Source organism: Cupressus sempervirens, chromosome 10 (assembly GCF_028749045.1).
Source record: "Cupressus sempervirens isolate cs-2001-9-10 chromosome 10, ASM2874904v1, whole genome shotgun sequence".
NCBI classification, from domain to species: domain Eukaryota; kingdom Viridiplantae; phylum Streptophyta; class Pinopsida; order Cupressales; family Cupressaceae; genus Cupressus; species Cupressus sempervirens.
Genome location: NC_143127.1, coordinates 113333203 through 113360104, shown reverse-complemented (window position 1 = coordinate 113360104; position 26902 = coordinate 113333203). Strand labels below are relative to the sequence as shown.

Here is a 26902-nt window from a genome sequence, read left to right as displayed (position 1 = left end):
AAGTGGCCATTTGGGCTTGAATAAGACCTTGGAATTGGTTCAAAGGTAGTACTATTGGCCTAAAGTGCAAAGAGATGTTAGAGCTTATGTTGAGAAAAGCATCATATGTCAAAGAGAAAAGGGGACTTCTACAAATGCAAGACCTTGTCAGCCTCTCCCAATACCAAGTAGACCATGGGAATGTGTAAGTATGGATTTTGTGGTTGGTTTACCTAGAACAAAGAGTGGTTTTGATAGCATTTGTGTAGTAGTGGACAAATTTAGAAAAATGAGTCATTTTATTCCATGTAAGGTCACTCATGATGCAAGTCATATTGCCTACTTGTTTTTCAAGGAAGTTGTGAGGATTCATGGTTTACCAACTAGCATTGTATCTAATAGGGATAGCAAATTTATGGGACATTTTTGGAGTTCCTTGTGGAAAAGACTAGGTATCGATCTCTCTTTTAGTTGAGCCTACCATCCTCAAACTGATGATTAGACTAAAGAGATCAACAAGACACTTGGCAACTTGTTAAGATGCTTAACCAAGGAGTATGGTTTAACATGGGATTTGGTCATTCACCAAGCAGAGTTTTCTCATAATGATAGCATTAATAGAACTACAGGAAAGAATCCCTTTGAGATTGTATATGGGATCCATCCTAGGGATGTATGTGAATTGAGAAACCTAGATGGTCAAGTACCTAATAGTGGTTATGCTGATGATTTCAATCAATATGAAGGAATTTCATGAGCAAGTAAAATAGTCCCTCATTGATAACACCAAGAAGATCAAGGACAAATCTGACCTCAAGAAGAGAGAAGTATAGTTTGGTGTAGGGGACTTGGTCATGGTTCACCTAAACAAAGCAATAATGGAAAAGGGAACCTCAAAAAAGCTACAAATGAGAAGAATTGGACCATGTCCTATACTAGCCATGTATGCACAGAATGCTTACAAGATTGGGTTACTAGATGATCTAGATATTTCTCCCATCTTCAATGTAGTAGACCTAGTTAGATAGAAAGGCCCTCTTACTAAGGTGGATCAACATGTGGAAGAAATTCATAAGGATGCTCAAATAGAAGCTTTACCCCCTAAGCCCAAGCTTCAAGTAGAGAGGATATTGGATTCTCTAATTCACACCAAGACTAGACATGTAACACACAAAGAAATCCTTATCAAATGGCAAGGAAAACTAGACTCAAAGGCTACATGGGTCCCTAAGAATTAGTTCAAGCTCAAGGGTATAGATCTCCACCTTTTGTCTCTAGAGGGAACTTAACTTCTTTGGTGGGGAGTATGGTGCAAGGGAACCTTCAAACATAGCACCCTTACCATTTAAATTTTGTTGTGTTGTGCTCAAAGAGAGACTTTTTAAGTATAATAAGGGTTAGTGGACCTAGGTGTATTAGCTAGGGTATTGGAAGTCATTAGATGTCCTTAGAAGAGTCACTAAATGACCTTAAAATCAAGGAATTCCTTAACATAGTGAAATGAATAACCTAAGGTATAGGCCTCTAGCCTAGGGAAGGGTCCCTAGCATGGAAATTCTAAGGGATAGCCAAATTAGCAAGGAGGAAGTATTTAAAATTGCAAATAAGGAAAAATGCAAAAAGTTGCTATGAAAGAAATATTGCAATTTCGCAATTTTGCAAGAAATGCTGATTTTCCCTTCCAACCATGAAGGAGGCTGATGGGAACCCTAAGTATGAAGGATAAAGACCTAGGAGGATATATTTAAGCTTCCCAAACCCTACAGTAATCAAAAGTTAATGTCATTTATACTAACAAAAAGCTGTAGCATGAGTTTTGAATGCAAAAGATTGAAAATTTGAGTTTAGAAGGCTTCTAAACATTGTTTTTGTGTATTGTACCTATTGGAATTATAGATAGGATTGATTAGAACATTTTTTTTTAGAATTTTTTTTTGGTTGTGTGTCTTTCCTTTGTTTTGTAAATCTTTTCCTTTTTACCAATTTGTTGTCCTATTCTAGATAGTTTGCATTAAGAATGGTGTAACTCCTTATCCCACCATAGGAACTATATGACCTCTTGGGGATATTGATTCTACATAATGTACTAAACCTTAGAAAAATAAAGCTCCCTCAAAAACATGGAAAGCATTTTTAAGCTCTTTCCCTAGGAAAGCTAGAGCATGCTCAACTAAGGAATAAAGAGATCGTAGAGCTTCTTGTTTACAGGGTTGTGGAGATTTTTAGAAATTGAACATAGAGGTTAAATGGGAGTAAGAGGAGATCCCTTGGGTATAAGGATAATTTTTTTCCAATCCATCTAGACACCTAACAAAGCCAAACAACAAGTTGACCTAGTAAACACTCAAAAACCCTCAAATTGAGCACAAGTACTGTATGACAATTCTAGGGTCTAAAACCTAGAAAATCTCAAAGTGCTCACAATATGAATAGAGTTCCATGAAGGCCATTTGGATTGGTTAGTAGAAAAAATTGGAGAAAATCCCTATTTTGTATAGGAGAAATAGGGCTAATTGGGGTTCTTCCTTGTAGCCCTACTTTGAAGAAAAAGGGTGAAATTAGTAGGAAGCCGAAGCATAGTGAGTTGTTTTGGAGCACCTAAGAAGTGCATTGCAAGGTTTTGTGTCTCCTCTATGATCCTATAATTTGGTTGAAAAGAATGGTAAAAAAGACCTAGCTTTGTTGGAAGACCTTGAAGACTCTTCATCTAGTATGGGAGCCTGGTAGCTATTAAGAAGTGACGTTTGATCATGATAGTGGAGTGGGGTTTAGGATTGGGGGATCTTTACTTAGAAAGGATCCTGTAAGTCCATTTGGTGATCTAGCAAGACACCTTAAGTCTTAGAGGTAGATAAGAAGCATGAACTTGTGATTGGTTCATCCCTACAATTCCTATCAATTTCAAACACCCATTAGACTTGGCTTTGGGGATCTGCCCCTTTAGTTAAGATTTTAATTTTTTTGTGCTACTATTCTAAGGATCTTATCATTGTTATAGGTATTAGGGACCTTTCAATACCTACCTTATTAATAAAAAAATATGATTTGCCCCATTACTATACTTGAAAAAATTATCTGCACCATTTTCTAAATCTTTTATTGTCTTCTTAAGAGTCTTTCCTATCTATATGAAGGCTAGTAAAATTCATTATAATCTCCTTCATAATCTACTACTATTTCCCAAAAATTTAAATCATATCATTGTTTCATTTATTAACAAGCATTTTAGGGGTTTTTTAGTTAAAACTATGGATACAATAAAGAAAAGGTTTAGTTTATCGCTTCCAAAGATTTCTCCAAATAGTGGGTTTTTTATTCATGATTTTAGAGTTCATGGGTTGGAACAAACTTCAGCCATGATCTATTTTACTATTGTCAATAATGGAAGTCTCTTTATAATGGTCATGCAGAGTAGTACTCTTGATACTATGCCTTCAAAACTCAAATCTATTTAATATCCCTTTAACACTAGAGCCTTTCAAGCTACCAAAACTTGACTTGAACTTTCCTAACTTGGTTCACCCATTTCTTGTTGGAATAACCACCAATGTTCTACTTTGAGATTCATGGCATGAGTAACCACCTATTTTATTTTATAAGTCTATTATTTCTATTAGGCATTGAGAGGTCAATCTTTTAGTGCAATAAAAACCATATCTTGTAACTAGTGGTATTAGTTCTTGGTTATAGACTTGAATCTCCTTGGGTAGCACTAATGTGGGGATTATTAGACTCAGAACCAATGTTCTCTTTTAAAATTTGTGACATGGCTTAATCACCTCCTATGTTTAATAAGTCTAGTGGATGTATTATGTATTAAGAGCTCAACCATATAGTGCAATGGAAATTCTATCTTGTAACATTTTAAGGTATCCCTAAACCCTACATAACTTGACTCAATTTGTTTTAACACCTACTTGTCAATTTGATGAACAAACCCTTAACTAGGTACTTTCAAGGCCCATTTCCCTAGTTAGGTCTCTAGATACTATTTTTTTGACATTTCTCCCAAACTTCCCAAAACATCTATAGAGAAATAACCTTTTGAGATACCCTTATTGCTTTTGTACAACATATTGCAAAGAAGCATGTCACTTCTTTGAACCAATTATACAAAATAGGGTAACTTCTCACAAAAGTAGGCCTAAGTAGGCAACATTTAAAAAGTGAAACCATTCTTTAAACTTTGATGTAGAACTTTGTAGTTTTTATAATATTGTAGTTAATGCCATATGACATATTGTGGCAATGTTTTTGTCAGAAAGACTCTTCTAAAGAGTTAACTCACAAAACCTCCTCTATAAACCCTCAAAATTATTGCCTCCTCAATTTTTTACTTCATTTAATTCCAAACATTACATAATTTCTCCTTGTCATGCATTGTACATGTCACAACACATTCACACATAAAATGGTAGCCTTGTTGAGGTAGATCTTCAGATTATAAACATGCACACACAAATAATGCACTTCTTCAAGAAAACATTCATTCTTCTTGGTGATCAACCTCCAACACATCATTCCTACATTAAAAATTATTTATATGAGATATTTTTCATTAAATGCGACTCATTCTACAAGAAAAAATATACCATACATAAAGTAAAATGGGTTTTATCACATTTAGATTCATAAAAATAGGGTTTTCCAAATGTTGTCCACCTATCAGTTAGTCAAATACGATTGTTCAAAATAATTTCAAACATAAAATTTATCAAAAAAAGTATTTATAACATAATAATAAATCTAGATTATTTCCCTATGCTTAAGATATAGATTTCAAACTATAACAAAAGAACATGAATATGAATCAAAATATATAGGAAATCTTAACTATTTTATATTGAATCTCAAAACTTTACATTACTCCTATCCACCCCAATCCCTTATCACATCTATTTTGGTATATATAGAATATAAATACTTCTCATAGGCTTAAAAACCCCGTACAACTCCTAGAACTATCCAACCTTCTCTTACCTTCCTAGACCTAACTAGTTATTAGGATTCAAAATATAAAACTTGTAAATAGTAAAAATTGGATTTCTAGTTTCCAAAAAATGAAAAAAGGCCTTATTCTTTGCTTTATTCTATAATTAAATATTAAATATACCCATTCTATCCTTAGGTTCTCTACCCATAATCTTATTACATTGTTTCATCCTATAGTCCTTATAAGAACCATTAGGCTTCATGTTCAAAATGTGTTTTCCATTACATTAAATTGCCATGATTGGCTCAGGTACATTATAATTAGGCCTTTTAGATCCTTGATGGTATCTTTCATTTCTTGGTGACATCATGGAGCTCCATGGGTCATATATTACACCTACACTTTATTCCTTCCTATAAAGGAACTATTTTCCTAAGAGAAGAGGGATTTGGTCTTCAATCCTCCCATCCTTCTTGATGGATCTCTACATCTTGACTTCTCCAAAGGTATCTAAATAGTAATTTGAGATTAGTAAGTGAGTCAAATATTTACCTCCTATGGGCATTAGATTGATAAAAATAAATTAGATACAAATAATTATAAAATTCCTATTTACCATAGTAACTCCCTGACTATTGTTGCAATGATTTATCTATCTTTTCAAGCCCCAAATAACCTTTACATTTATGCTTTTTTACCATACTATCTCTATTATTTACCTACACATATTTTGGATACATGCTGGTCTCCACCATCACACTTCTTTATATACTTTTGTAATACATATCTAGCTACTATTTTTGCTCGTTATCCAAACCAACTTGTTTCAATCAAATCTTCTCACGTTGCAAAATATTACATCATGTTCTCCTAACACCAAGAATCTAAAAACTTACATACTCATGTTTTTGAAACATATGATACATGAAACAAATTCTTTACCATAAAGAAAAGGGTTTAGTGTAAATCTATTTCCATCCATATGAGAAATACAAGTGTTATGATACCCATCATATAGTGTCCTCCTTAGATATTTCTAAGCTATTGCCTTAAGTGTGTGTCAACATGTTATGGGAGTTCTATCACATAGGACTCCATCATGGTAATCCTTGTAAGAATTTTCCTAAGGGAAAAATTCACCAAGGAACTAAGAACTCAAACACAAGCACAACTGTAGACCAGGAGAGAGAGTATGATTAGAATGACAATATATTAATTCAATATGCCATGCTAATAGTACACTAGGAGTGCCTGTATAGAAAGGCCTCTGAGATACATCTAGAATGCCTCAGAATCAACTACATGATAAGTCATACAACTAGGCACATGTCCACTAGATATGGGTTATCCTCCATTAAGCACGGAAGTAAATGTGGTGATGAGAGGATAAACCTACAAGGGTGTGACACTGAAATCAATGTTGTACACACCCTATGCTGAAATAGAGTTCTATACTCCTATGTTGTCAACATGTAAAATAAAAAGGTGCACAATTTCCTAAGTGTTTCACAAAATAAAATAATAAAATAATGCAAAATAATAAAATAATGCATTAACCTAAGTAAACTTAGGTAAGTGTAAATAGTAAATACGTATTTACACCAACACCCCCCCTTAAGTGCAACTTAGGGGAGTGCCCTTAAGCTTATGAAAACTAGGATGAAATGAAGGATGGGTCCCAACTACTAGGCCATGTAAGGTACCCATGTACATAATGAAAATGCAATCTCTCATAAAGTGGAGAAAGAGGGAAAACCTCATGGGAAAAACCCTCACCCAAAAAGAGAGATACAAAAGTGAAGTGAGAAGAACAAAACCTCATAAGAGGAGAAAGTACCCCCATAAGAAAGAAGAGGAAGAGAGACAAGGTAGTCACCCACCCCCCCCAAAATGAAGAATGTCTGTCAATGAAAGTTGTTCCAAGGAAGAAGCTGGTCCAAGAATGTTGAATGATGTTCCTCCCCTTTGGAAGAAACAATGGAAAAGGTATAATCCTAAAGATGTATGGTGGCCCTAAAACCTGCTCAAGTATCCCTGTACTAATGCTGATGGTCTCCCCTTCCAACTGTGCTGAAATGAACGAATACAAATTTGGCAAGGATGTCCAGTTAACCTATTCCAATGAACTATCTATCTCCTCAACTAACAAAGAGACCTCCTCCAATTTTTGTACATAAGTATCCACAATCACACCAACCTGTAAAGATTGATCATGTAGATTATGGACATGAGATTTAGAGTGAGCCCTTGCAACAACTATAGAAGGATCACCTTCATCAATGAGAAGATGTAAGTCCTCAAGTCTATCTCCCAAGTGTGTGGTGTGTGACTCCATGAAAAAATATGCAATGTCTACCACGTAGTCATCAACTAAAGCTAGAGCTAGAAGACAAGATGTATCATTCTTTGCTAGACCTTTCATTGTGGCAATATAAGCATGTGGACTAGATTGATGACATGACCTCTTACTGCAACTATCGATAGAACCCCACGTGTCTGAACCTATTGAAGCACTATCACTTGTGTCACTATTAGGTTCCACTATGTATGATGTGTGGAGAGGAATAGAGGAAAAGCTTGGTGAACTTTCCTCAAAGTGAACATCGTTCTGCACAAAAATCTTGTGAGTCTCTGGATCCATTAGTCTGTAAACCTTCACATTGTCTTCATATTTGATGAAAGTACAAGGTTGAGGTGACTATGCCTTGCATTCCCTAGAAGATAGGTTTTCCCATGCTAGACAACTAAAGAATCTAAAATGACTCACAACTAGTTTTCTACCACACCATGCCTCAAAAGGAGTCTTCCCATCTAAGGCAACATGAGAAGACCTATTAAGTATGTGAGTAACACTGCTAATGTCTTCAGCTTCTAATAAAGGATCAAGAGACTTGGTTTTTATCATGCAACTTGCCATGGTTTTGAGAGTCTTAATCCTTAGTGCTACAACATCTATCTTATGCAAACTGAATGTTGGTGAATTCTGAAGATCAATCCCCTCAATTCTACAAAAGTCCTTAATTCTTTTGCCTACATATATGTTCTCATTGTCCACCTATAAAACCTTGATGGCTTTCCTAGATTTGTGTTCAATATGAGTCTTAAAGGCTTGAAGTTCATGAACTAATTCATTCTTGTGATGAAGGAAGTAGAACCAAGTGAATCTCAAAAAGTCATCAACAAATGTGAGTATATAGTGGCCTTGGCTGACTAAAGTCATTGCAAAAGGTCCTGCTAAAACCATGTGAACCAATTGAAGAAAAAATGAAGCTCTAGAAGACTTCCCTTTATCATACTTCTCCTCAAGATACATATCCGCTAAATATGATCAACACTCTCCCTTAGAAAATTTGATATTAGGTAGACTTTTAACCATGTGTGTTGAGCAAAGTTATTGAAGATGGTAGAAGGCAAGATGATCAAACCACTCATGCCATAATGTGGTTTGTGAAGTAGAGTGAGTCAAAAAGGCTTTAGAAGGAGATGTAGGCACAAAGTGGGAGAAGGAATAAATCCTTTTTTCATCATTGACTTTCCCCATTGAAACCAATGAATCATCTCTAAGATTGCACACCATCACTGAATCTAGAAGGAACTCAACTTTGTGACCATCTCCAAGGTGAGTGATTTGGTAAACTAAGAGGAGATTGGAGATAAGATTTAAAATGAAGAGAACATCTTTGATTTATATATTTTCAATTTCTACATGTCCTTTCCCTTCAACTTCCATTTTAGTATCAAATACCATGAACATGTGTGGTACCTTAGATTGCTTCAATGAAGAAAAGTCTCCCTTTGAAGAACCCATATGGTAAGAGGTACTTGAGTCAAGTATCCATTCCGAAGAAGAACTTTTGTTTTCCATAAGTGCTTACCCTTTTCCCTTCAAAGAGGTTGGAGTTAGATCTTTGGAATTACCTAGCACTTGAATCTTGTTCTTCCTAGGTAGGTTTTCCAACTCATTGATTCTTTTTGTCTTGCAATGATGCTCATCATGATTTGGCTTTTTGTAGTATGCACTAAAATGTTTGTCCTTCTTTTCATTACTTCCCTTCTTGTTGGAAGAATAACCACCTTGTTGTGAGGAGGATTTTTGTGTCTTAGATTGTGATTTCTACTTCCACTACATCTTGTTGTTGTTGCTTTTCCCTCCTTGACTTGATTGGTGCTTGTCACTAGTCACCAAGGCTTTGGTCTTTGATGACTTGAGAAGTCCTGAATCCATAAAGTGAGATTTTTCAACAATCAACATATCTACAAATGCATCAAACAAAGGCTTCTAGTAAGTAGATCCCATGGTCAACCTGTGAGTATTAAAACTTGAAACAAATGAAGCATACTCAAAAAGTAGCCTCTTCAGGATGCGATTACTCAACTTTTCATCCTTCATGGGATTTCCACAATCTTTAAGAAGTGCTCTATACTCATTGGCTTTTGATGTAATCCTAAGTTGTGTCAAAGTTCTTTGGATCCAAGAGAAGTAGATCATCCTCAATCTGAAATCCCTTTTCTTTATCCACCTTACCATACAATTGTTCAAATTTATCCCAAGCTAGTATGGATTCTTTACAGTTGGCAATGTGAAAGAGTAGATCTCTATGTAGACAACTCTTGATAACACCTAAAGCTTTTGAGTCTCGTTGCCTCCATTCAAGAAGTTCTTTAGCATCAATGGGTTTAGGAATTGTACCATCAACATAAAGACTATATCCTTTCTCCATTAATCTACTCCAAGCAGTATCTTTCCATGCAGTATAATTTCATGAAGTTAGAGGTGGACATTTAAAACCCATGATGCAAAAATGAAAAGAGCACAAAAAGGAGACACAAGAACATAGTACACACACCCCATTTTACTCAATCAAAAGACCGCCCCAAAAAAGATGCCTTTGATACTTTATAAGTAGTGCGTGTGCAATGGGCCACTTGTCAAAATGAACAAAGTGGACTTTCTGATTTTGTTTTTAAAACTACCTTTACAAGGCCCAAATCTATCACTAAGCACTGTAGGTCAAATATACAATAATTCTAAAAAGTAATCAAAGCTTTACAATGTAGAAAAAAGGCCTAATTCTGAAAGTGAGATTTTGGTCCACACAACCCAAGAATCTCACTTTAGATCTAGAAAGTACACAAAAAATTTGCACGTCCAAAAAAAATGGAACCTTAAAAAGTGACCAAATGTGCCTATACAGAGTGTTTAAAGTTGCAAAATGTAGGATTATCTAGGTACAGTCACCAAAAAATGCAACTTCTGAAAAATCTTTGCACCAAAACTAGAAAACAACACCACCACTAGAAAATGTAGGAAATTCTACCCAATTTTAAAAAAATTACACCTAAATTAGAGTCTAAATGTCCAAGATATGGGCTCGCAAAGTCAGGCTGCCAAATCAAAAAGCAATCTAGAGAGGGATCTGAAAGGAAAACTGCATGATTAAATTTGATGTCAAATGTCCATCATATTAGTTGAAAAAGGCATGGGAATGACGGTCAGACTACCATCAAATTTAACCTAGTGCTCTACTAACTTCAGCAAAAAAAACCCCCTATTGACATGTCAGGCTAATGTGTCATTCGTACAATACAAAATGTATAGATCCATATTAATAGCTGACATCTCCAGGTATGGGTGGTAGCTTCCATGGAAAAAATAACCCACTGGCCTATGTGACACGTGGTAGGTAGGGATCCACTTGTGTGGTACCGATCAGGAATAGACATGGCACTGACTTGTCTTCATTAACGTGGGTACAACTTTTACATGTGGTGAATAGTAAGTGGGCCATATATCTAAAGATGTTGATTGGCATAGATCTATTGATTGGGATGTATTCATCTTGGTGACTATTCAACAAGATGAGTTGGACAGTCCACGTGTCCCAAGCGTAGGTGTCAGTCCACCTATCTGATGTATGATGGGGCAAGTTTTAGTGGAATAGTCTATGTGGCTATCACAGAAGGTAGAATTCACTAGAAAGGGAGTAATGCATCACCAAAAATGTCTCACCATGCCAAGAAAGAACAAACCATTACCATCGAGTGGTTTTGATGTGCCGCAAGTTCTTTTACCTTCGCATGGACCAAATTTTCAAATACAGATGTTGGAATTCAACGCGCGCCAGAATATGCCATGTTATCTGCTAGATTTTAATGTGAAAGATCCCACATTGCCAAGGGAAACACCTTCCAAGGTGTTTAAAGAACAAGAGTCATGGCTTTGTAAACAAGGAAGCCACCCAAGAGCATGGCCACTGGTTGTGAAGTGGTCGGGTGTCAAAGGTTCCACCCATATTTTAATTGAATGTCCACTATGGATTTTTGGCTATGGTATGGCTTTTGACTGTAAACAAAGGAATATGCTCATAGATTTAAAAAGAATTTCTCCTATGAACAAATAAAATATTCCTCCAAATGGTAGAGCTGGGGTGTTAGTGCCTGGTTCTATTTAAAAAAATTAATCCGCTAAGTGCCTGAAGGGCAAAAAATTTCCAAAATTTTGCAAGAAATATATGACAAAAATAAGGAGAAAATAATGTAGATCCAAATAGATTAATGAAATCTGCAAAAAGTGACCATACCTGAACTGCAAATTGAGGCCTCTAGGTTTTGATTTGCAAAAAAAAATTGTCTCACAATGGACTTTGGGCCAAAGTAGCTGAGTTTATAGTTGATCTTCATTGAATCAACATTCTGGACATAATGGCAAGGTCAAATCTAGCTCTAGAAGCTCGTAATTTCTACAGTACTCCAAATTTAGGTTGAGGTGCATAAGCAACGATGGTCTAAAATGACTATTTGATGAGAAAATCTCCAAGCTCTAATACCATGTAAGAATTTTCGTAAGAAAAAAATTCACCCAAGATCTAAGAACTCAAACACAAACACAACTGTAGACTAGGAGAGAGAGTATGATCAGAATGATGATATATTAATTCAATATGCCATGCTAAGAGTAGACTAGGAGTGCCTATATATAAAGGCCTCTAAGATACATCTAGAATGCCTCAAAATTAGCTACATGATAATTCATAAAACTAGGAACATGTCCTCTAGATATGGGTTATACTCCAATAAGCACAGAAGTAAGTGCGGTGATGAGAGGATAAGCCTACAAGGGTGTGAGACACAAATTAGTGTTGTAGACACCATGTGCTAAAATAGAGTTGTGTACTCCTATGTTGTTAACATGACAACTCAAAAAGGTGCACAAACTCCTAAGTGTCTACCAAAATAAAATAATAAAATAATGCAAAATAATAAAATAACGCATTAACCTAAGTAAACTTAAGTAAGTGTAAATAGTGAATATGTATTTACACCAACAATCCTAAATAGTAAACTCAACATAGGCTCTTTCTTAATTAAAAATCCTCTAATTATTCATCATCCATGCTACCTTATAAGGCCTTCCATGAAGAATTCTCTCTAAGTGCAATGTACTAACCATCTCACAAGATACCAAATTATCATATCAGCCTTAATCAGCAATCATTTTACACATTCTACCTTCACTTTTACATTATGGCTTGAAGATAGTCACTCTTGGTTATAGTAGTTGCTATGATGGACTCCCTCTGAACATAAGAAAATATTCTTCCATGACTAGATCGACATTTCCAACATTCACTTCCTCTAATTCTTCTTCTTCTACCAAGTGTACCCTCTTGTATTCCCTCTAATTTTTCTATACACACATGGGAAAATTGTATGAGGAGTACCCCACTTCATTAAAATTATATCTTCTTCTTGTAAACTAATTATATCCCTGTCTTGACCAAAACCTACCTCATCGTTTGTATCTTCATTTTTTTTTTTGAATTTGTTTCCTTACCATTTTTAGTCATTTTCACTATAATTTATTATTTAGGTAACTACCCCCATCACTACGTGTATTCCCTCTACCTCTACCATGTTTCCTTTCTTATTTTCTCTTCACTCTTTATTGTCCCTAATTGCTAACTAAAAGCATTCACCTAAGATCTTTGGAACATTCAACCCTATCGCACCTTATATGTTATACCTCTATCTAGTGAGATACCTCACCCTTTCTCATCTTCATCTTCCAATACACCCCTAATAGTGAGTTTGTAAAATTCCTCAGTATAGGAAATAACATCAATTTCCTTTTGGTTCAAATTATGTCCCATCTACTAAGTTTGAATTGCAAAATTTAATGGAAGAAACTTATCCTTCTTCATGGCTTTAATCCTAACCCACATATTTCTCTAAGTTGTCCCTCTTTCTAACCACTCCATCTACATACTACTACACTAAGTTAGAGAAGCAAAACTTAACCTTGATTACACTAAATTTATCTTTTGTCTATGTCCATATCTTCTAGTTCAAAGATGTCAAACAATTATCAAACTCAAACTACTATTTCATTTTTACTTAGGGTTTCATTGAAATATATAAATCTATGGTACCATTTTGTTTAGGATCTCATTGAAATGCCAAAATTATCTAATTCATGATAGTAATGCTTTGGGTTTTTCATTCTCTTTTACATCTCAGTTGTATTTTAATGGAGATGAGGACAAGTCTTTTATATATTAAACTATAGTGAAATAGTGGTCTAATAGAATTGGATAGCCTTAATGAAATAAATAAATAATGTGATAGAATAATATAATCTTAAATCATAGAGGGAAAATACAATAATGCCTAAACTATTCAACATTTTTGTTGCTAAAACCTCCCCTCTCCCCATTTTCTTGATGAAGACAAGACGCAACCCAAGAAAATTTATTTTGCTCAATAGCTTGGTCCAAATGCAGCCTACAATAGCAAATTGGAAGAAAGAGGGAGAGATGTGAATATTTTTTCTGAGGGAAATTTATATGAGAGCATGTATAGCCTATAGTTTTTTTAGAGGTTTGTATCATTTTTATTAAAACCAAATTAGAAAAAAATTCCATTTAAAGAATAGAAATTCACATACTTGCGAAGGTATGACTTGTGTAAATCTTTAATGTTTCTCCATCAAAACCCTAGTTTTCAAAAAAACATGTCGTGAGGTAAAACAAAGAAGATCTCTCTTACCCTACAAATAAACATTAACCACACACATAAAAAAAAAATGTATTAAAGAAATGAAATAGGTAGAAAACTGAAACCATGTTTTGTTAGTATTTGACAAAAGCACCTTCTACAAATCCAAAAACATCTCACTATAGAAAATCATATATTCTCCAACTACTGTCTCCAATAAGAGATTTCTATAAATGTTATTGTGATTTGGTAGAAAGGAGATGTAATAGATTTTGGATCAATCTATTAATCTAAAAATTATTCTAAACTTTTACTTTCGTGCATTTCCTCTACCTTGGTCACTTGCCGCCCACAAAAGTGAAAATGCATGGCTTTTTCCTTTTTAGGGGGAACACATAATTGATTTTGTATTAATTTTAAAACTAAGATAATTTAAAAATATTAATTTTTAAACTTCAAATAATTAAGTTAATATTTTATATTTTAAATAAAAAATAATAATTTTGTTTTAAACAAAAAACCCTTGTATGTAGGAGTGACCCCTTCAATCTCGATATGAAATAAAAGAGAAAATAGGAATAGAACTAGATCGACACATTGAATAGTGTTAGTTAATATGAAAGACTATAGTGACTTGTCAAGTTCTAAGACTTTGTTACATTGAATGATCTAAAAATTTCAAGTTGAGTCTACAAGATCTAGTTTCTAAAATTCCAAAATCAGATAATGAGCCTCAACTTCAATGATGAATGATGAATATATAGATAATTGATACTTGTCTATATCTTATCCTCAATGTAAAAAATGATGATCATATCTTTACCACCATAATATGTTCTTTCAATTCCATTGATCATTTTATCAATCAGTTCGAATGGCTTCTCAAAATTTGTTTTGCATGATATTTCTATAATTTCTACTAGAGACTGTAGCTTTAATTTCTACCCTTAGCTCTACTTCTCAGAAATGTGATCGTTTTAGAGATTGAATGAATAAAAGTCTTTCTTGTGTTTTCTGTTGCATTTTTTTCTAATTCTCTATATATCTATCCTTGAGCATAAATCGCCATCTGTAACACATACAAGATTTTGTACTCAAGAATAAGTCAACCACCACTAAAGTAAAAGGTGATTGACATCGAGAATATGTCGACTACATGTTTACGAGGAGTCATTTTTTAACAATAAGTTCCATTGATATTATAAATTTCAAGTAAAAAATATGTGCAAAATTTTATATATATATATATATATATGTTGGAATATTTAATATAGTGGTTGTCTTGCCCCTGGAGCCAAATGCCCACCTATCATCTGACGACCAGTAAAACAGCCAGAAAAAATTAATACGGGTAGGTGAGATTTTTAAATTTGGAAATGAGACAAAAAGATATTTTTATTCATTCATTCATAGAGATCAAGAAAATCAGTAGTTGCAGAGGAGAGCAGAAGAAGGAAGAAGAAAAGAAGTTTGTTCCTATAGTTGCACGTGTTTCCCATGTTCTCTCTGTAAGTTTGTTATTGTTAGATTTGTCTTGTTGAAGCAATGATTGCTCCAAGCACCATTGTATGCAGCCATTAGAGTTACAGGTTCAAATTTTTTTGAAGTATTACCAGTTTAGGGTTGTTTTAGGGTTTTCTGGTTGAAGCCAAATGCTCCCAGATTTTGTAATAGTTTAAATCTCAGTTGAATAGAAATGCAAGCAGGCATACTTGAATCTATTATTCTTCCTCTTCTATTTATTGTGTTTGAGAAACTTGGTTGAAAGGTTAAAGCTTGGCTCTTTGGTTCTAATGGTGAAAGAATTCACGTTAGAATATTTCTCAGTTATAATTTTTCAATGGAACAGAACACTCGACACCCTCTTTCTCAATTGGAGCCAAGCTCACTCGGCATCCTTTTGGTGCTGAACTTTTTCCTTTGTATGCCGAGCTTACTTGACACCTATTGCCTGTCACTCGACACCTTCAAGTGCCAAGCAATCTGTGACTTAGCACTTTCAAGTGTCAAGCAAGTGCCAGAAAAACTAGCACTCGGCACCTTCATGTGCCGAGTAGTTTTTAAGTGCTGAGCAAAATTTTAGGTTTAGGGTTGTGAGTTTAAGTTTGATTTTTATTTCTCACATGGTATCAAAGCTTTGAGGCCCCACATCCATAGTGAGTTAGGGCATTTTTTTCCTTGGGATATTTGACATGGCAAAAGATGTAGGAAAGATATGGCAACCGCCACCACCCTTCAATGGGCAAAATTATGATACATGGGCAAAGAAAATGAAAACCATTATGGTTGCAAATGATTTGTGGAAGTTTGTAGTTAATGGATTCAATGATGTGACTGATCCAACTCAGTATGCTGCTCTCACAAATGCACAGAAGACTCATTTGAAAGAGTCAAGGAGGAAAGATGCAAAGGCATTAAGTCTTATTGAAGTAGCAATGACAGAGACAATATTTCCAAAGATTGCAGTAGCAAATTATGAAAAGGAAGCATGGGATATATTTGAGACAAACTTCAAGGGGTCTGATAAAGTCTGTACTGTAAAGCTACAGAACATCACGAGGGAGTTTGAGAACCTTCAAATGAAGGAGAATGAATCAGTTGTAGACTTCAGTTCAAGGACCTCAAATGTGATTAACCAATTGAAGTCAAATGGAGAAGACTATCAAGAGCAGAGGATAGTGAAAAATATATTGAGGAGTTTACCTCATAAATATGACAATTTGGTCATGACCATAGAAGAGGCAAAAGACCTCACTATTTTGATAATGGATGAGTTGATGGATACTTTTCAAACCCATGAGCATAGGATCAATAGATCTACATCTTCTTATTCCTAAGAGCAAGCATTCAAGGCTCAGTCAAATCCAAGGGGATGGGGGAGAAGAAGAAATGGCTCAAGCAGAAACTTTAGAGGAAGAGCCTGAGGTAATGGAGGACAAAGGAATGTTGCAGCAGAAAGCTTAGGAAGAGCAAATGGAGCAAGTAGCTCTCAAAATACTTCAAGAGGAGGTAAGAAAAATTGCAACTCAAATAAGAGTAATTTAGAATGTTACTACTGTCATAAATATGGGCATTATGCAAGTGAATCCTGGAAGAAGCAAAGTGATCAGTCAGGACAAGCAAATGTGGCTAATGTTAACATGGGAAGTGGAAACAATGCCACTGCCTTCATCATGTGTAATGTTGGTGAAGAAGAAATCCCTGAGGTTTGGTACCTCAACAGTGGATGTAGCAACCACATGAGTGGAAATGAAACCTTATTTTCATTCATTAACAAGAGTTTCAAATTTGAGATTAAAATGGGTAACAGTGGAACCCTACCAGTTGTTGGCAAAGGATCTATTATGGTCCACACCAAGAAAGGTGAGAAGAAAGAAATACAAAATGTGTATTTTGCCCTTGGTATGAAGCACAATATGATGAGCATTGGTTAGCTCATTCAAAATGGATACAAAGTGCTAATGAAAAATGATAGGTGTCTCATTCATGAAAAGGATGGGAGCAAGAACTTACTTGCAGCAGTTCAAATGACAAAGAACAAAATGTTTCCCTTGAAGATAAAGACATGTTTCTCATCTCAAGTTGGTGTTGCACCTCCCACACCATCAACTCTAAGGAGTGTGATTGAAGACCCCTCATGGCTATGGCACCTCAGGTATGGTCATCTAGGCTATGTTGGTTTAAATTTTTTGTCAAATAAAAGAATGGTAGAATGTTTGCATGTATAAAAAATTTATGTGACAAGTGTGAGGCTTGTATTTTGGGTAAGCAACATAGGCTTCCCTTTAATTCTAAAAATTCTAGGAGGGCTAGATATCCATTAGAATTAGTGCATACTGACCTAGTCAGTCCTATGCAAGTTACTTCCATTGGGGGGAGTACTTATTTTATGACATTCATTGATGATTTCAGTCATAGGACATGGGTGTATTTCTTAAAGAATAAATCTTAAGCATTTGATAAATTTGTAGAATTTAAAGCCCAAGCTAAAAGAGAATGTGGACACTATATCAAGGTCCTTAGATCAGATAGAGGAGGGGATATACCCCAATTCTTTTGTAAATTTTTGCAGAAAACATTGTATAAAGAAAGAGCTCATAGCCAGCTACACACCATAGCAGAATGGAGTGGCTGAAAGAAAGAACATGACCATTGTTGAAATGGCAAGAAGCATGATGAAAGAAAAAGGTCTCCCAACTGAATTTTGGGGAGAGGCTATGGCAATAATAGTTTACCTAATTAATAGGTGTCCTACAAAGGCAGTTCATGATAAAATCCCAATGGAAGCATGGTCACGAGGAAGATGGACAGTTGAACACCTAAGGGTGTTTGGATGTGTTGCATGTGCACATGTGCCTAAAGAGAAAAGGCATAAATTAGATGACAAAGGTGTGAAGTGCATCTTCATAGGGTACAGCTCAGAATCAAAGGCATACAGGTTATATGACCCATTGAACAACAAGATAAGTCTTTCAAGAGATGTGGAATTTCTTGAAAATCAATCTTGGTATGGTTCAATTGATGAGTCACCAAGCACTTCTAGTAAAGTTCCAATTATGAGTGAAGAATATGTTGATGAACAGCAAGAAGAAAGAGTAAGTAGAAGAAAAGGCAAGCAGATTTAGACATTGTCGAGCTCCTCTAGGCATGACTGAGTGTCAGTGCTAAGTACCAGTGAAGATTGAGCCATTCGGCAATGCAGTAGCAGTGAAGATTATGATCCCACACTCTCCTCCCTATTACCAAGAAAGACCAAGAGTCTTAAGGAGATATACCAAGATGAAAGGTATGAAGATTATGATGAGAGTGTTAATTTTGCATTATTTTCTCATAGTGATCCAATATATTTTAAAGAAGCAATCAAAGAGAAGAAATGGTGTAAAGCCATGGATGAGGAGATAGATGCTATAGAAAGGAATGAGACATGGGAGCTAACTGATTTGCCTCCCAAGAAGCATGTCATTCGAGTGAAATGGGTCTACAAGACCAAATGCAATGCTGAAGGCAAGATTGATAGGCATAAGGAAAGGCTGCTAGTCAAGGGCTACAAACAATAGTATGGAAGAGACTATGATGAGACATATGCCCCTGTTGCAAGAATAGAAACCGTGCGTGCTACCATAGAAATTGCAGCTCAGCACAAGTGGAAGGTATTTCAAATGGATGTGAACTCTGCCTTCCTAAATGGTGTATTGAAGGAAGAAGTATATGTGGAGCAGCCACCTGGTTATGAAGTTGTAGGTGAAGAGAAAAAAGTATATAGATTGAAGAGAGCTCTTTATGGGCTCAAACAAGCTCCAAGGACATGGTACAATAGGATTGACTCATATTTAATGAGAAATGGCTTTAGCAAAAGCAACGATGAGCCTACTCTCTACATCAAGGCAACAAATGAAAATGTGTTAATTGTTGTCTTGTATGTAGATGATTTAATTTTTACTGGTAATGACAAGGCTCTAATTGGTGAGTTCAAAGAGGCCATGAAAAATGAATTTGAGATGACGGATCTAGGTCTCTTGAAGTACTTTCTAGGCATAGAATTAAAACAAATGCATGATGGCATCTTCATCTCTCAAGAAAAATATGCAGGGTAGATCTTGGAGAGATTTAAAATGCAGAATAGTAAGGCAGCCCCCACACCAACAACAGTAGGTCTGAAGTTGAGCAAAGAAGACAGCAACAAAAGAGTGGATCCAACACTATACAAGAGTATGGTTGGAAGTTTAATGTACTTAACCGCAACTCGGCTAGATGTAATGCATGCAGTAAGTCTAATTTCTAGATTTATGGAAACACCAAAGGATTCCCATTGGCAAGCGGGAAAGCAGATCCTAAGGTATGTGAAGGTACCAATGGATTTGGAATTTTGTATACTGCAAATGATGATTTGAAGTTAGTTGGTTACACGGATAGTGATTGGGCTGGAAGTATAGATGATAGGAAGAGCACTTCCAGATACATGTTTCATACGGAATCAGGTGCAATTTCATGGGCATCCAAGAATCAACCTATTGTTGCTCAATCTATAGCAGAAGTTGAATACATAGCAGCAAATACAACAACATGTCAAGCTATTTGGTTAAGAAGGATCTTGACATATTTGAATGAAAGGAAAGAGGATGGAACCACAATTTATTGTGACAACATCTCATCAATTGCATTGTCCAAGAATCCAGTCTTCCATAGGAGAAGTAAACATATAGAGATCAGATATCACTTCATCAGAGAGTTGGTGGAGAATGGGGATATCAAGATGGAATTTTGCAGGTTTGGGCAGCAGCTAGCAGACATATTTACAAAGCCATTAGGAATTGGAACTTTTGTACACCTAAGAGAGAGTCTTGGTGTAGTTGATGTGGATCAGCTGTGATCCTTGTTTTGTTTGGCTCGGGACAAAGGGGGAGTGTTGGAATATTCAATACAGTGGTTGTCTTGACCCTAGAGCCAAATGCCCACCTACCACTTGACGACCAGCAAAACAACTTAAAAAAATTAATGCAGGTAGGTGAGATTTTCAAATTTGGAAATGAGAAAAAAGGAATGTTTTATTCATTCATTCATAGAGATCAAGCAGATCAGTAGTTGCAGAGGAGAGCAGAAGAAGGAAGAAGAAAAGAAGTTTGTGCCTGTAGTTGCACGTATTTCCCCTATTCTCTCTGTAAGTTTGTTATTGTTAGATTTGTCCTGTTGAAGCAGTGATTGCTCCAAGCACCATTGTATGCAACCATTAGAGTTGCAAGTTCAAATTTTTTTGAAGTATTACCAGTTTAGGGTTGTTTTAGGGTTTTCTGGTTGAAGCCGAATGCTCCTAGATTTTGTAATAGTTTAAATCTTAGTTGAATAGAAATGTAAGCAGGCATACTTGAATCTATTGTTCTTCCTCTTCTATTTATTGTATTTGAGAAACTTGGTTGAAAGGTTAAAGCTTGGCTCTTTGGTTTTAATGGTGAAACCATTCACGTTAGAATATTTCTAAGTTATAATTTTTTAGTTGAACATAACACTCGACATCCTCTTTCTCAGTTGGAGTTAAGCTCACTCGGCATCTTTTTGCTGCTGAACTTTTTCCTTTGTGTGCAAAGCTTACTCAGCACCTTCAATTGCCGAGCAATCTCTGACTCGGCACTTTCAAGTGCCGAGCAAGTGTTGGGCAAAACTGGCACTCGGCACCTTCATGTGCCGAGCAGTTTTTAACTGCTGAGCAAAATTTTTATATATAAGTTAATCTTTGTATATATCGTTCACAGACGACCCAATTCATTAAAACTTTATCAGTTGAATTTGGGCCTTCTTTATACAACTCTGGTTATCTTGGCTTATGTTTCATGGACAATTCCAGTTGGGGTGGGGCCCAAAATAATTCTCCAATATTGGTATGATTGGTTGATGAACAAGACATTACAAGCGACTTAAATGTGGGTATAATGATAGAACAGGCTCCTAACTTTAAAGCTCTTGTCGTATACATAGAGGTAGTGTAATGATTTCTCTTTAGTTCCATACTGATTATTGCAGAATAAATTTAGTATATTTTCGGGATTCTGCTTTAAGGAGTGTATTATTAGGGCTAATTGTTGTAAGATATACAACACCGCTATCATGGGACATCAATGCCATTTGGGGGAGAAAAGGAAGCGTGTGCAAATGCAAGCACGATGGGTTATTTCACATCCATGCAGGCCTTGGCTGATTGTGCAATCGTCATTGTAGATTTGAAGAAAACATTAAACGCTGACAATTGTTCAGTCATTGTATTTGGTGGAAATGAGTGTTAAGTGTTCTATTTATTCTGATGAGAGATGGATGTGTGAATGGCTACTCACTAAATATGAGTCAATAAATTTAACTAGAAAATTACATAGTTAAATCCTCATAACAATATCACAATTTAACTTGTCATAGAAAACATCTCTGACTTATCCATTGAAATGCTATTTTCACAGTGCTATCTGCATGGTTTCGACTACTAAAGTATCCACACATAACAATTGGCGCCCTTGCATCATCTGCGCCTCTCCTTTACTTCGATGACATAATACCAACCTATAGTTTTGGTAGCGTTGTCACAAATGTTTTCAGAGTATGGTCACTCATCTCTTTCAGCTTACACTCACTATTATTACAATCAAATTTGACATTTTAGACTACGGAGCAGAATGCAAGCGACATCTGCTCGCGAAGAATCAACGAATCGTGGGGCATGATGGATGAAATTGCGTCGAGCTCCCAAGGCTTGCAAAACCTAAGTAAAATATTGAACACTTGCCAGTAAGTGAAGGTGGTGCCAAAAGTTAGAATTTTTTTTGACATCTAATTTTTTCAGTTCTTACTGTTTTCTTTAAAAAACATACAGATCATGAAGAATAATTGCCAAAAATTTAGATAATTTGATTTTTTCAATTTTTTTCAATTTTTAAAAGAGAAAATGGTAAATACAATATTAGACATTGTGCTGGTCGAAATCTGTTAACTCGGTATTCCTCCTGCAGAAATATCTGGAGGATATATACGATAACGCAGCACAATACAATTTTCAACTTGTTAAAGGAGTAATTAAGCGCACTAACCAAACTTTCTATGCATACCAATCATGTTTCTCATTGATTTAGTTCTATGACTTACTGCAGATTTGCATAGTCATCAACAGCGGAACGGCTTAAACATCATACACTAAGCTTAATTCTTAAACCAAAAGTATTAAATAGTCAAAGTTGATTTTTTTTCCCAAACTTAATTCTTCCCTTAGTGTGTGATGTTTAAGGGTGGCCATCAACAGCCTACCCGGAGACGAAGACACTATAGCCAGAATAGCATCTGGAGCTTCTTTCTTGAATTTGAGTCCAATGACTTATCCCGGATGGGAATGGTAGGTCTCTCAGAATTCTTTCTTTGTAAGAACAATAAAGATATATTTATGCTGTCAATGTCTAACATATTTTCCTCATCCGCAGACTTGCACCGAAATAGTGTTTCCAATAAGCAATCCCCCCGGGACAACTATGTTACGGCCCTCCGTGTTCGATATCAATTGCTACAAAAAATACGGAGTTGTGCCCCGCCCACACTGGGCAGCAACTGAATTCGGAGGACACGTATGTAATTTTTAACTTACTGTGGAATTTTATTGAGGAATGTATATCTTAGTTAAGTTATAATTACAGTTACACAGACTGGACATCATGCTTTTGATTGATTTTTGTTAAGATATGAGTCGCTACAATTAAAGTGCAGGACATAAAACAAGTGTTAAAAGAATTTAGAAGCAATATCATCTTTTCCAACGGATTAAGAGATCCATGGAGCAGTGGAAGGTAAACTCTTTTTCATATGAGGTTTAATGCCTGTTAATGTTTTTATTTATTTTTGAATCGGTTGTTAATATAATTTAACTGCGCATGTTCTGGACGAAATTTCAGCGTGTTGGCGAATATTTCCGAAACCATTGTAGCTTTGGCGACCGAAGATGGTAAGTTGGTATAGAATTTGTTTGGTTCTCCATTCTGCAATGAAAGAGAAATGGTATTATCTTACAAGAATTGAATGCCACGCAGGAACGCATTGTGAAGATATTGTGTCGAGTAATGGTGATGATCGTCCAACAACAAAAAGATATAATGATCGTCCAACAATGGATTGCTGATTATAATAACTAATGTCAATTGCTTCTCCCGCGCAGCAATGTCTCCTCCATTCAATAGAGTTATTTACAAAAAATGATTACCTACCATCCTTGGTGACATTGAAACATAAACTATAGTTATCAATTGATATTCTCTATCCTGGCAACGTCTATACAGCCACGAAAATGCACTTTCATACGAAGGAGAGGACTTAGTCAATTTTTTAAAAAGTTGGAAAAAGCAATGTGAAGGAAGTGCATTTTCGTGGCTGTATAGCCACGGGCCTCTATCCTTTAGGTATTCTATATTTTGATATGAGGAGCTTTCTCTTGTAAATGACATTAATTTGTCTATAATGCTATGCTTTTTATGGTACACGAAAGGTTATAGTTGGAAATTATATATTTTCTTACTTAAGTTTCTATCATTTAAAAAAATTTCTATAAGAAAAAGTATAGAAATTTGGAAAGCAAATATATAATTTTACAAAGTGAACAAATTAAATGAAAGAAAAATTTAAAAAATACATTTAAAGAGATGGTTAAAAAGAAAGATAAGAAGAAAGGTGAGAGGATTAAAAACAATAAAATAATACTTAAAATAAAATTACCAACATAATTTTTTATTAAGAAGGCAAGGAGAGAACCTCAAATCCAAGAAAGACGACCAAGCATCGAGAAGCTAGCACATACAAGGGGCATCACAACCAATCGAAGAGCTAGCACAACACTAATCATTGCAGCCTAGTGCACTACATTCAGGCAAAATAATAAAAAACCATCATTGTTCTAAGAGTTACCACTACTAAAACTATGAACATTAACTAAAATATCCATCAAAACTTAGCTATAATATCCATCCAGTCTAACATTTTACTGGTGATATTAGCATTGAAGCTTCTAAACCAAAACTAGCAGTATCTAAAAAATTAACAAAGTTTTTAGCAAGAAAATTAGACAAGGTGCACAAAATATCAAAATAAAGCAATAGACCCCAATGACTAGTAGAAATAACATCAACAACAACAAATCCATTAGGCATTTTTTATTGCCTCCTAGTCTATAGCAAGGCATTTGAGGTCTTCACTCTAGGCTTCATGGTCTTCTTCCTTCTATTCTTTCATGGTCATTCCTTCATTGTCATTCCTAGTCTTTTTGAGTGTACATTTCCTTTTGATAGTGTTTAAATTTACTAAAGAGCCATTACACCAAATCAAAACTTTAGGTTGGGTGACCTACTCTGGTATAGTGCATTTGAATGTGATAATTTTTTTTGGCAAGGCCTACATGTAGCCTTGCATTTTATGGTCCAACCCATCTAGAAAATTTTGTCACAAATTAAGAGTGTACTTAGTGTTATCCTCGACTTCTTGATGCAATCTTTTATTCTCAAGAGCCATATCGTCCACCTTAATGTCCACTTTTATTTATACCATCTAGGTATCATCCATTTCTTGTTGAGTGTCCTTGACTTCCATAGATTAGTAGTCCACATCCTTAGAATCAAGGGCTTCTAAGGTTTTTTGGCAGTAACTCTTCATCAATTTTGTAAACTACATCCTCCATAACTTCCTAATTTTCATTATTATCAACTTTCTCTTTTAGGCCATTCCTTTAGTTATTTCTTAGTTTTCTCAATCTTTTTTCACTTGAGCTAGAGTCATACTTTCTCTCTGTTAATTTAGGGTCTTTTCCTCCATCTTTTGATTTTGTGTCCTCATCACACATATTTTTCCACATCAAAAACAAGTTTTTTAATGGTGTTTCATTTGGGAATTTTAACAAGGATACTTTTTAAAAGGAAAATTTTCTTTTAGCACGTGTAATACAAAGAAGAATCTCTTCAAAAGAGAGAGTTATTTCTTTGTTGGTTGAAATATTGTTGCATGTCATATTCCAAAAGCTATCATGGCCAAAGGGAATATGTAACTCATAATCTCTTATTCTCTTGTAATCTGGTAAAACATGCTCCCATCAAACCCAACATTTATTTGTTGTTCAATAGACACCATGATGAGAACAATATTCTTCCACACTTTTCCACATTTCAGTTGTTGATGTAGCTTTCTTCATTAATCCACCTTTGATGATTGTGTCTTTCTCATTGCACTTTGCATCTATAAGGACTATGGTGTCTAATATGGTCCATCGCATCCTTCCTTTTTGTGTAGAAGGATTTGTTGATATTTTCTCTTGAACTTTTGATTGTTGTTGAAATGAAGTATATGTCATTACTTCTTTATTTCTCATCTCTATACTTTGAGGAAAATTGGAGATGACCATTTCATCCATTGTTTGAGTACTTAGAACAATTTAAATAAATTCTTATATATATATATATATATATATATATATATATATATATATATATATATATATATATATATATATATATATATATATATATATATATATATATATATATATATATATATACATACATACATATATATGTATGTATATATATATATATATATATATATATATATATATGTATGTATATATATATATATATGTATGTATATACATATATATGTATGTATATATATATGTATATATGTATACATATATACATATATACATATATATATATATATATGTATATATGTATATATGTATATATATGTACATACATACATACATGCATGCATGCATACATACATACATACATACATACATATATATATATCATTATCTTGTATGTCATTTTGTGACAACATTGTTATGAACCTCCTAAAACCAGACTTTGTTGGTATTAGATGATACAAATTTCTAAACATGATAATTCCAACAAATATATCATGCTTTAAACTCAAAATAAACATTTAAAAATTATAAATTTTAGTAAGAAGATGAAAGCATGAGATATCATTTCCTGTGGTATTTCAGCCACCCTCTTCACAATAGCATGCTCATTATTTAAATTTTAAACCAATACTGACTTTTGAGCTAAAAGTATATATAAAAATATAATTACTTACCAGATAGTTCATTATAAGAGAGTCCAAAGTCAACAAAAAAAAACAAAATGATAAGCAAATTTCACTTATGAAAAACATAACAACCCAACAAATAAAATACTAAGTAATCTATATTCCAAATTCATGCCATATTGGGTTCCTGGTGTTAGCTTTTGTCTCATTAAGAAGGAGTCATGGATGAAACCTATTGATAGTGTTTTGTAAATGATTATTCTGGCCTAAATGGATATATATATATATATATATATATATATACACCATCTTCTTTTCGAGATGTATTTGATCTTCCATGAATTTCTTGTGTTTATTTTGAGGATTGGTTTCATATTGGATGAAACCATTACTAGTGTTTATTGTTTTGGTAGTAGTTCATTTCTATATGAACTTGTCATTTGT

The 26902-nt window shown here is 34.7% G+C and overlaps 1 pseudogene; it reads left to right on the top strand.

Moving 5' to 3' along the window:
• Positions 1–23559, top strand: part of LOC149532858 (uncharacterized) — a 178311-nt pseudogene extending 154752 nt beyond the window's left edge.
• Positions 23560–26902: the final 3343 nt, after the last annotated feature.